Below are 11,110 nucleotides of genomic sequence, written 5' to 3'. Positions count from 1 at the left end.
GTCTGTTAAAGGGTGGTGACACCTCAAAGTGTTCTACACAAACAATTAAAATATTCTTCTTCTTTTTTCTGTCTTTGTGAATTGTATGGGCTGTAGCCGCACTTGCATCCTCAAAGCAGCAGCGACAAGCGTGCTTCTGTCTGTTAAAGGGTGGTGTAACCCTCAAAGTGTGCTCCACAAACAATAAAAATATTCTTTTTTTTTTCTGTCTTTGTGAATTGTGTGGGCTGTAGCCGCACTTGAATCCTCAAAGCAGCAGCGACAAGCGTGCGTCTGTCTGTTAAAGGATTACATCGGTGACAGCATCCAAGTAGGCATGTCAGACAGTCCGTACCTGTACTGGCAGGAAAAAGAAGCAATTTGGAGGTCCCTGTACAAACTGGCTCTATTTTACCTGAGTTGCCCCCCCTCCAGTGTGTACTCCGAAAGAGTGTTTAGTGCAGCCGGGAACCTTGTCAGCGAAAGGCGTAGGAGGTTGCTTCCACAAAATGTGGAGAAGATGATGTTCATAAAATGAATTATCAACTCTTCCAGGGAGACCAGCCTCCAGAACGTACAGAGGGACCTGTGGTTCCAGCAGGGACGAATTAATACTCTGTGAGGATGAGGATGTACACACTGAAGAGGGTGAGGAATCGGTGGATGAGGAGGATGAGGATGACATCTTGCCTCCGTAGAGCCAGTTTGTGCAGGGACAGATAAATTGCCAGCTTGTTTTGTGGGGGCCCAAACGAACCAATCATTTCAGCCACAGTTGTGTGGCAGACCCTGGCGCTGAAATGATTGGTTTGTTAAAGTGTGCATGTCCTGTTTATACAACATAAGGGTGGGTGGGAGGGCCCAAGGACAATTCCATCTTGCACCTCTTTTTTTTCTTTGCATTATGTACAGTTTGGGGCCTAGTTTTTCAATGCCATCCTGTCTGCCACTGCAGTTTCACGCCTAGATGGGTCACGTGTTTGTGCCGCCCACTTGTGTCGCTTAGCATAGTCATCCAGCTACCTCGGTGCAACCTTTTGGACATAAAAACACTATTGTGAGGTGTGAGGTATTCAGAATAGACTGGAAATGAGTGGAAATTAAGGTTATTGAGGTTAATAATAGCATAGGAGCAGAAAAACCTACAAATTCTGTGATTTTAGCTGTTTTTATGCTTTTTTTCAAAAAAATACAGATCCAAAACACAAAACCCAGAACCCAAAACACGCAAGGGTGGTTTTGGCAAAACCAATCCAGATCCAAAACACGAAGAAAGATCCAGATCCAAAACCAAAACACAAAACACGAAAAGTGGCCGGTGCACACCCCTAATATATATATATATATATATATATATATATATTAAGTCCATCATAGCTAGAATCTCATGCATAAACACCGCACATTACGCACAGTTGCGCTGCTAACAACAAGCTCAGTAGCGAATGCACAATAACCTGCATGTGAATGCTGTTTATTAGCTGCATGCGTGCACATCTGCCCCAAATCAGATAAACCTAACTAGTGTCTTTTCCCATATCCCTAATACTTACATAATGGACACTTACACAAAAGGTTCCATAGCTATAAAGTAAAAGATCCAAGTTTTATTAATTTATTATATATGCTGTGAATTAAAGACTATTTTGGTATCTAAGGTTTAATATGTGATAAGTAAGCCGTGTTTGATATTATACTGATCCGCACTTAGGGCCTGATTCAGAGCTGAACGCTCTGACCAGAGCGCTCGCTCTGAATCAGGGCCCTCCTCCATGAAAATGGAGCGGACTCCTGGATGCTCATATAGCTGTGGGTGACCACCCACAGCTATAGCGAGCATCCATGATGATGGTCGCGATGGTCTTGACACTAGTGAAGTCAGTGGGCCAGCTACAGATGGTAGGCATTCCCATGGGAACGCCTCCTCTGGCAGGCACGCCCCGGCACACCCACCAAAGGGGGCATGCTGTCAATCAACATTGACAGCACGCCCCCTTTGGTGCGAGACCCAGAGCAATGGAAAGCCCGTTGCTCCCCGGGTCTCGCGCATGCGCACGACGGAGCTCCCTCCGTCGTGCGCATGCACAGTGGGGAACATTGACCCACTTGTGAGCGTACTGCCGTTCGCGAGCGGGTCTGAATGACCCTCTTTATCCACAGCTTTCCGGTATCAACGGTGTGAAGATCGGAACATGCATTTGCAACTTAAGGACCGTAAAGACATAAAGAACTGAAATGTTTTTTTGTGAAACCAACAGCCTAGATTTGCATGCAGGGGAAATAGAGGAGGCAACAAGCTGTTAGAGGCTGTTCTGTGTCCATTTGAACCAACCTGTTAAATGCCCTGTAACAAATGCACCTGGACTGGGAACCAATGGGATCAGCAACAAACTCCACTGTTGTGTTGTCTTTTTCTGGGAGGTACAAATATGTGTGCTCTGACTCTGGGTTTCTAGTCTTCTTGCTGATTGCTGATTGGTGGAGGTTATCTTGCTGATGCCGGGATCTGGTCCAGAGCGCTTGAGTATGTATAACTGTACTTGGGTCTGTATATTTTCTTTGCGCTAAATTGTACTTAGATCATAGCGTGTAACTGACTGTACTTTTGCTTGAATAATACTTTGTGCTTTGGAACCACAGGTTCAAGGTCTGGAGTCTTTATTTACTGTTTGACTACATACACAAAATAGCGTCATCCTTAGAGGTTTATAGGAAGGATATTAGATGGTATAAGCAGGAGTGTATAGTGGTTCAAATCCAGAATCCTTATGACCTACAGACAATTGGCCTGCTATGTCACATGGCCACAGACAACATGGTGGCACCCAGTCACATCTGATGCAGAGATGCCGCTTGACTTATCCTTGCCAGGATGGCCCATTGCTGGCAGAGCTCTGCGTACAGCCATTGCCTGTCTCCACATGCAAGCTCACCCAACAGAAGGACCGCACCACAACGCCCCCACCGGTAAGGACCGCAAACCTCCATGCCGCAAAACCCTGGCCGTGACATAGGGTACCAACACCTGTCAGTAGGTATCTTAACCCTCCCCATCTCCCTGCCCTAACCCTAACCCTTCCACCCTGGTGCCTGAACCTAACCACCCCCCAGTGCCTAAACCTAACCTCCACCTCTCCACACTCTAATCCTAACCCTCCCCCCTAGTGTCTAAGCCTAAACCTCCCCCTTGTGCCTAACACACTAACCCCTAACCCTAACCTTAACCCTCCCCCAACCCCTCTACTTACCTTCGGGATTCCAGTGGTTGAGATGATGGCGCAGGGATTCTGACAGGTGTCAAGATTCCAGCACCGGTATTCTAAGCGCTGGCATCCCCTGTGCCGGGATATTGAACAATTGTATTCACATTGTAGCCGCATGCAGAGTTGATTATAGTATACTAGGCATTTATGATTAGTATTTTTGCTGCAAAGGAATAGGTATAAAGTCACAGATTAAGCACACTTATGCATGGTGTGATGTATAGCATGGTTTAATCTGTATTTTGCCTTTTGACCAAGGTTAGCATCACACTCAGCAGCTTCATGCAATGTCAGTGCAAGTATTAAAGATACCCATGGACTGTACATTTGGTGCACTAGTCATGGGAATAAGATGCACATTTTATGAATAAGTGTGTGTGGCAGGACACATGGCTTAGCTGCAACTTCAATGAAACACCAAATTGGGCTATTTGGCACAATTGGAGAAAGGGGTGTATGAGACACATCCAAGGTGGTCCAGCTAATAGAATGGTCCAAGGGTTAATCAATGTACTTTAGATTATGTATTATGAAATTGGAAACTTATTTTTCCCATCTCTGTGTTACAGTAGGCTCTAAGGGCCTGATTCAGACCCGCTCGCAAGTGCTATGCGATGTTAGGCCATTGCGCATGAGCACACCGGAGCCAGTTCCGACGTACGCTTGTGCGAGACCCGGCTAGCAACAGATGCTCCGTCGCTCTGGGTCTCGCAAAAAAAGGGGGCTGCTGTCAATTTTGATTGACAGCTCGCACCATTTTGGAGGAATGACATGGGGGTGGCTTCACAAATGGAGGCGTTCCCATGTGAACACCTGCCATTTGTGGGTGGCCCCACTGACATCACCAGTGATGTCAGTGGGAGAGCTTCCGGCTCCTTTAGAGCCAGAGGCTCTCTGGGGCTTGCGGTCACGAGACCCTACCACAAGGGTCTCGTCACAAGCCCGATGGTCGCGATGGTCTTTTAACCATCGGGACCATCATCCTCACCGCTCACAATAGCTGTGGGTGGTCACCCACAGCTAAGCGAGCAGCCAGGGGTCCGCTCCAATAAAATAAAAAGAAACGCCCTAATTCAGAGCGAGCGCTCTTTCAGAGCATCCGGCTCTGAATCAGGGCCTAAGTTCTTAATATGACTCCAATGTAGACTTTTATATTATATAATCTGTTTATTGTAGATTGTGTTTATTATTTACATTTATATTTGTCATATAGATTTCCTTATTAATCATCACTGTAAACATGTTGATATTTAGCACTTAATAATAATTTGAATAATGGTCATCATTGTGCTATGAATAATAATAGATGGTATAATTTTTAATTTTATTTACATGTGAGTGAAATCCTATGTTTCCTAAAAGTATAATTTGCTAATAGATATTTTAGTACTATGTGAATTAAAACATGCAACAAATATATTGATTGTTATTATAAAAAGGAAACGTATTTTAAAAGAATAAAAAAATACTGAGCAGGCATTTGGTGCAGATATGTAAAGATGAAGGTGGATTGTTCACTTACAAATGTATTAATGTTTCACATGCTTTTCTGTGTGTATACACTAGTGCTAAAAATGACCTGTGTTTGTTCTTTTGTCAAATGTGGGCTATCTCTGTTACTGTATTTTCCAGAATATTACTGTACCATTTTTTGGATTTAAAATACATAAAAGTTCTACAGTAAATATGATAAATCCTGATTAAGATTACAGCATCTACACTATCTAGTTGCTATTTAGTTAGCATTTTAATATTTTATATGTGTTTCAAGTATTTTCCTGACTGTCTAAAGGGTGAATTATTTTATTGCTCCAAATAGATCTAAAAATAGCTTTTACTGTGCAGTGAATAAAGGCTTTATACACATCAAATTGAAGTACAGTATGCCCTAACAGTTTGAAATTGTAACCTGCCAAGATGTATATGAGTAAGGACTGCATTTATTATAGCATTATGTATGCATGTCATTTTTCTGGTCATGTCGAAGTGAGAGAGAGAGAGAGAGAGAGAGAGAGAGAGAGATGCTGTTACTATAGCTCCTATATTGTTCATGAAAGCAGATTAGATGAGGCTGATTAACTGGGGATAGATCCCGTCTGTTACAAAGTAGTCTTTAAGAAACCACTCCTCTGTGTTACAACCCACCCTATTCATTTGCAAATCATTCTGTGTGCAGCCAAGATTTCTCTCCATCTATCTCTCCTCCTTTCCTAGCTATCACCCATGCTGAATACTGCTTTCATATCAGCAGCACAATCTCCTCATTGCTACTTGTGTATTAATCAGAAGCTTTGAAAGGAAACCAATCTAATAGTCTATTTGACTGCAATTGCTTGTTGTCAGAGTTAAAACAACATTGGAAGAGAGATCCTCTTGATAAGACTAGATTTAGCTGTGAAGTTACTATACTGTAAGCATTCTGGAGAATGTTATGACAGCATCATTCCGGACATAGACTAATATATTTACTGAGTATACATACTTTGAAGTAAGGTAAGTGTCTGACAAAATGCTCTTTTAGTTCCTAACCAAATTTATTGCTGTATATGTAATAACTATTTACATTTATGTGAAAGTATGTTTAGAATTCATTCATTCAAGGATAATCACTTATTAGCTACAAGTGATATAATATCAAAAATGAATATCACAATGTGTTATATGATTTTAGTTGCTGCAATATGTACTATATATTATATAAATCAATGACTGAAAAATGGGTCATTTGCTTTGATCGTGATATTTTACAACAATTTATCAAGTGAGATGAAGGTGTTGTCTCTGTAAGTAACGTATTGCTTTGATAGCATAAGGTATCATCAGTAAGTGAATGAATACAGGAAGGCTGAATGAGGACAATTTTGCTAAACTTGCCAAAGCATACTGACTTACAGTATGTAAACAGATTTACCAGATGTTATCTAAAGGTACTTTTGACCTTTCCTTAGATATTATTGGGCAGATCAGCACTAACCCTGCCAGGAAGCAGAAGCATGTGAACTGACATTAAGAAATTAAATGATTCAGCAGAATACAATTACATGATTAAGTGTTTTGTCTTGCCAGCAATATATAGTAGATTTGGTGTAATTGCATATTTCTTGTTACCTTGAAGGCCCTGAACATGAAATGATGAATGCCAGCTGTAAAGAAATCAATATTTACTGAGATTGGAAGGAACTGTTGCACCAAAATTATTTCTTTATTTTAAATAGACTACTCCAAATCTGGTCACAGTGTAAAACATATTTTAAATACATGAACTCACTTTTTTTTATTTTACAGAATGCGTGTGACAAAATATATAATAAAATGTGATCTACTTTGGTTTGGCATCCCATTAAAAATGTTGCACATAGGATCATGAATTTGTTAGTTTGACTAACTAAAATATTGCAAAATAGAATTAATTAAAGATGGACGCATTAAGGATGGTGCCACACGATTCATATTCCGGTAGCGTATTTTCAGCTTCAGAAGTCCATGTACTTAATTTTTATAGTTTTTTTATGCATCACTTTTAATTTCACAAATCACAATTAAAATGCACTATGTCTGCTCAAATATAATATATTTCAATTGGAAAGTTTAATTTGGTGATCTGTACTTATAGTTTGAGATTAAAGGTGGCATACAAATCACATGCATTACACTAGCCTTCTTTCTTGTACAGTAAATTGTTACAAGTATATTACAGTTACAAGTCCTTCAATTAGGGCTGGGCAAAAAGCAGCCCAGCTGTTGTTGAACTACACATCCCAACCTGCCCTGCCAAAGTTTTGCTATTTTGGCCATTCTAAAATTGTTGCAATGCATGTTGGGATTTGTAGTTCAACAACAGCTGGAGGGCCAGTTATTGCCCACTCCTACCTTAAATGTACTGCACTTCAATTTAAGCACTTGAAGAATGTTCATTTAGCAGTAACAAATATTCCACACAACAATAGACTTAATAAATAACATCTCATTTAATGTAAACATGAAATATTGTGATTAAATAAAAAATATCAATAGACTAATTTGAAAAGAAAGATGCATGTTTCACAATATTTAAAAATAAAATATTTACCAATGCTACATCATTCAGATAAAATAGCAATTCAGTCAGCTATTAACATTTTAGGCACGACTGTAGAATGCCACAGTAATTAGATTTCCTTTTTTCAACTTCAAATAAGATAATGTAATTGTGAGTAATCATTTATATCTACTCTTTCTTGAACTAGGAGTAGACTTTCTGAGCACAATAGTTGAATCAAGGGCAGTGAGAGGTCTAAAGCAATTATATAAAGGTCTCATCGTGACTGAATTGACAGCTTATTATTTGGAAAATGTATCTTTTTCAAGGTTACATTGCCTATGTCACATTGCACTTTCTAGTTTATGAAAGTGGTATGTTTAGGATTATATTATTACTTTTATTTATTGGTTAATTATTCTGATAGAAAGTTTTGAATTTAAATAAGTACATTTTAGCACATAACATGATTGACTAAGATTAAATAGCTACATGTCTGTTTTCCCCACACTAATCTCCATTTGAGCTGGAGATAACCATCTAGAAAATCCCCTTTAGTATTAATTGCAATTATTCTGCAAGCATGTTTGGATAATCTATGTTTAGCCATCTAAAACTGATATTATCCACAATGTAATTTCCCTAAAATGTGCACATGATTATAAGCTGTTAGATTTGCAAAACTTGTGCAGTACACACACTGTATTTATGAGTTTTGTAATTTTTGCATTTTATTCTTGTTGTATAATTTAAATAAAAAAATCTCAAATATCAATATGTGGTTTGTACTGCATATTTTATGCATACGTAGTTAGAAAGTTGCTCACACACCATTGTTGAATTTCAGCACCAGATGTTGGTTGACATTGCTTAAAAGATTTACTTTACATATTAAAAATATAATATTTTTTTAAATGTTATTTCAGATTCTACAGGGAAAATGTTTGCCTTTGTGCTTAATGCCTTAGTGTTTAAGTGCATCATGGGATTTTGGAGTGCCCAGAGATTTTTTACTCCATTATGTCTGTTTTTACTCTATGTCCTTGTGTCCTTGACCAAAGTACTTTTACTGGCCTCTTCTTTATTACATTTGTATGCACTTAATTGGCAATGATTTATCAATTAGACAGGCATGTTATATCCTTCTTGGTTTTATACTAAACATATTTGCACTGATCGTTTCTTATTGTATGATTGGTAAAAATAAGAACTGTCATTGTTTATGCAGTTGGAGAATAGTCAGTAAAGGGGCTTCATGGCACAAGTTACTTTTGTTTTACCCTTCAGTTAACTTGAATATCTGATCTAGAGATCTGTCCCAAGAAAGCACAGATTCTTCACTTAATCCTAAGCGATGGTGAATCGCTCAATGCAATAACATTTTGTTCTGCCTGTACTTTGACATATTGTTCTGTACACTGTGATAATTTCCATCATGATATTTACAAACACTTTTTTTGTATTTTGTACAAATGTCAAACATTGTAAACTGGGCTGAGATATAGACTGAAACAAAAAGGCAGAATGAATTATCGAAGTATAATTACATTGAATTGCATGGAATAAGTGATTAATCAGATTATCCATATTCATTATATAACATTAACATGTTATATGTACAGAAATACCATTGTCATCATTATTATTATTTTATTTTGTAGGCTCAACAAACTGTTCCCTGTGCCTTACCTGGGGAAGACATAAAACAAATGACACAGTTTAAGCACAATGCACAGCAGTTAACAATTGAATAAGAACATATCAGAATACAAGTCATTGGGGGGAATTCAATTAGGGCTGTTAACTGAACGAGGGTGAAAAAGTGAGGTAGCCTGAGGCTTTATCACCTAAGACTATTCAATAAACCTCCCTTTTTCCCTCAAGACCTATTTTTACAGACCTATATGTCAACTTGATCTTTACACCTTTAACTACACAGTTGTCTGAGATTTTAGAGGGTCATCTGAGACCTGGAAAGAAATCTACAATAAGCAGATCTAATTGGATACAGGCCAGTGATAAATTAGCACCCATTCAGTTAATGGGTCTACCTGAATTACCCCCAATATAGTAAAACAATGGTCTGGAAAGTTCAACTACAAGGGCATGGGTAGGGCAGCCCAGTATAACTTGAATAGCAGGTCAAGGGCCTATACATATATCTTATGAAAATTTATGGAATTGAGTAAAGGTTACTGATGTATTCATATAGCTAAGTAATTCACATACTCAGTATGTAGACATTTAACCCTACTGCTGTCATCTAGAAAGAACTCATCCAGTTTACCATATAATTGACTGAAATAGGGCCATCTATACATAATTTCTATTTTAAAATCCAACCTAAAAGTGTTCAATAAGCACCCAGATGCATTAAAAAGGCAGATACACAGTTTATATTTTTAAAGACTACTTATAGTGTTGTAAGAATATATTTACTAAAGTGCGGGTTTTTAGAATTGGAGATGATGCCCATAGCAACCATCAGATTGTACATAATAGTAATTTAGCATTTCTAAAAACTCACATTTTAGTAAATATACCCCATAGTCTTATATTGATCAGAAAATGAAAGATTCAAAAGAGTAAGAGTGACTCTAGTGGCTTTCTTTGGTATGTACCGTACTATAAGTTAGGTGTTGTTGACAGTAAATATTGATTATTTTTTATGGTTAGATACACAATAGAATGTACAAAGATATGAAATGAGGCAAATAAACTGCCACAACCAGTGCTTCAGTTGAGATAAGTAGTGCAGAAAATGCACATACTGAAATGTATTGTCAATTTCTTACTACAGACTAGTATTGAGTAGTACTATAGCCAGGACTCAAAGAGAGTTTATATATGATGTAAATGTGTTGACATTGGATTTCAAGAAGTTAGTGTGTCAATTATAGCCTATCAAAATCAGTAGTTGTGATTCAATTGTTTTTTGGGTGGCAATAATTAATAGGCACCCAACGGAACAATTAAATTGTTTTGGGCTCCCATTAGTTATTGCTCTTGTTGCACCCAAAAGCACTGGGTTTAGCTGCGCAAAGTGGCTTAACCTAATGAATCTAATAGGCATGATGCAAAAAGTGCCATTTGGTAAAATTTCTGCTCTACACCTCTGGAGGGTAAGAGCAGAAATGTAGGCACTCACAGTAATCATGCCTGATCAGAGAAACAATTGTATTGCTCCTTCATATGCACATTATAAATGGGCATGCAAATAACAATTGATTTCCCACGAGTGAGTCAATTATGTCCTATCACTGTACATGTAAGGAAATGCTATTTTTTGCACATTCATTGTAACAAACTAAATGCTGAAATGCTTATGAGGTGACCTTAAAGTAGAGATTAATCAAAATATTATTTTCAAATTATCAAGAAGCACTTGTATGCAAAAAGGATAAGGCATTTACACAGCATTACATATTCTGCACTTAAAACATACAACAACTCACTGTCACCTAAATAATTCATATACTGTTACGCCAATAAAAAGTGACTTACCTGGGCCTTGAGCTACTGCCAGAGAACTACTAAAAGCTGGAAGAAGAGCTTATGGACAATTTTTCAGTATTTGAAATCTTTAGCTCATCATTTATAGTTTTGGTAGAGCAACAAGTAGGCAAATGAATAGTTCCTTAGTGAATGAAGTTTATTTACTAAGCAACAGAATGTACAAGCCATCATTTCCTGGAAAAATTAGAAAAAGACAATTCTTTTAAAGGGAAAACACCCTGGGATAAATTTACTTAGTGCCAGGCTTTTTTTTTCCAGGTGGTTTTGCAAGCTACCAGGAAACCACTGATAAACCACACTTTAAAATTGAATATTAATGCACCTTTGATGTTTC

At 38.1% G+C, this 11,110-nt stretch overlaps 1 protein-coding gene across 1 annotated transcript in view; it reads left to right on the top strand.

The window, feature by feature from the left end:
• The first annotated feature begins 5,562 nt into the window (after positions 1-5,562).
• LOC148532148 (cadherin-9-like) overlaps positions 5,563-11,110 on the top strand; it is a 323,550-nt gene continuing 318,002 nt past the window's right edge. The window contains exon 1 of the mRNA XM_088468270.1: positions 5,563-5,735. The gene's annotated coding sequence lies outside the window, so the exon portion shown is untranslated. The remainder of the gene's footprint in view (positions 5,736-11,110) is intronic.

Source organism: Taudactylus pleione, unplaced genomic scaffold, assembly GCF_031769625.1.
Source record: "Taudactylus pleione unplaced genomic scaffold, aTauple2 ptg000083l, whole genome shotgun sequence".
NCBI classification, from domain to species: Eukaryota; Metazoa; Chordata; class Amphibia; order Anura; family Myobatrachidae; genus Taudactylus; species Taudactylus pleione.
Note: the sequence above shows the minus strand (reverse complement) of the source record. Positions and strands in the feature narration are given on the sequence as shown.